Raw genomic sequence first — 1,643 nt, 5'->3', positions numbered from 1 at the left:
GGTTCAAGCAAGTCTCCCCGCCTCAGCTTCCTAAGTAGCTGGGATTACCGGCACATGCCACCACGCCCAGCTAATTTTTGTACTTTTAGTAGAGACGGGGTTTCACCATGTTGGGCAGGATGGTCTCGAACTCCTGACCTCAGGTGATCCGCCTGCCTCAGCCTCCCAAAGTGCTGGGATAACAGGCGTGAGCCACCGCACCCGGCCAAGATTCTTTAAGAAATAAAAATCATGTGTCAGTGAAGGGAGATGAAAACATTTTAAAAAGGAAATAAAAGTGATGGTAGGTAGAGTCTTTTGTATACTAACTTTTTGTGCCTTTATCTGCAAAATAAAATGTCAGTAACTCTCAAACTGGTCCAATATCTTTCCTCTTTGTTTTATTTTTTATTTTTCGTAAACCAATTTTTTATTCATTTTAAATAAGTTTTAAACTACTTTTGTTTTGGGGGGGCTTTTACAATGAAAACTGAATTAGGTCCACTCCAATGTCCACTGATTTATTTTTATGAAATTTGTATGGGCTGGGCGCAGTGGCTCATGCCTGTAATCCCAGCACTTTGGGAGGCCGAGGCGGGTAAATTACGAGGTCAGGAGTTCGAGACCAGCCTTGCCAAGATGGTGAAATCCCGTCCCTACTACAAATACAAAAATTAGCCCGCTGCGGTAGTGGGCGCCTGTAATCCCAGCTACTTGGGAGGCTGAGTCAGAAGAATCGCTTGAACCCGGGAGGCAGAGGTTGCAGTGAGCCAAGATCATGCCACTGCACTGCAGCCTGGCAATAGAGCGAGACTCCATCTCAAAAAAAAAAAAAAAAAAAAAAAAAAAGAAGAAGAAGAAACTCGTATGATGCTGGCAGGTCATCCTGAAGCTCTGAAATCATATCTATCTTGATTTCCCATTCTGCAGCTTTCTTTTCAACATGTTCTCTGAGGATTTGTGTAAAGAATATACTGCTGTTCTTGCCATTTCCAAAGCAGTCTTTAGAAAAGCCGTATCTATCCCTTTATTATTTTTGGTCCCAAAAGGAGGATTCATAATTACTGTATCAAATGACTTGACATCCTGTTAGGTAACAGGCACACATCACATTGAACCATGTCAATATTTGTTAACTCAAACTCTTCCACATTCCTGTTAAATATTTCCAATACGTCTTCATCTCTGTCAAATCCAACACACAACCCTGCTCCTAACACTGCAGTTCTGATGCTAAGCATTCCACAACTACAGCCTAGGTCTGCAAAAACTTCATTTTCAATGTCATCGTAAGGGTTATGGATTGCATAGAGCATACATGCTGCAACGTGAAGCTTGGTGGGATACTGTTTTAGAAGTAGCTTGGCCTTTTCGAATCTATCCACTTATTGCAGGCAACTCTCTAGTTCCTTAAGCCTTAATTCCTTCATTCTGTTTTTTTAAAAATATAGACTCTCAGGGTTTGAAGGCACAGGATCTCAGGAGGCGACCGGCACCTTGGCCAGGGCCAGAAGACCTCTTCATTTAATTAATGGTTGAAATCTAAAAATATAAAAATCTGGAGACCAGCCACTGTACCAGATGCTCCTAAGCCCTTTCCAGCTCTAGAGTTCTATGGCTGTGGGGGCTCCTAAACCCGCCCTAGGAGGAAAGGAAACCAGTTT

The 1,643-nt window shown here is 42.5% G+C and overlaps 1 pseudogene; it reads right to left on the bottom strand.

Annotated features, from left to right (window-relative positions):
* Positions 1-457: 457 nt before the first annotated feature.
* On the bottom strand, positions 458-1,409 carry LOC105540827 (annotated as a pseudogene).
* Between the last annotated feature and the right edge of the window lie 234 nt (positions 1,410-1,643).

The sequence above is a fragment of the Mandrillus leucophaeus genome, unplaced genomic scaffold (assembly GCF_000951045.1).
Source record: "Mandrillus leucophaeus isolate KB7577 unplaced genomic scaffold, Mleu.le_1.0 Scaffold228, whole genome shotgun sequence".
Taxonomy (NCBI): domain Eukaryota; kingdom Metazoa; phylum Chordata; class Mammalia; order Primates; family Cercopithecidae; genus Mandrillus; species Mandrillus leucophaeus.
Note: the sequence above shows the minus strand (reverse complement) of the source record. Positions and strands in the feature narration are given on the sequence as shown.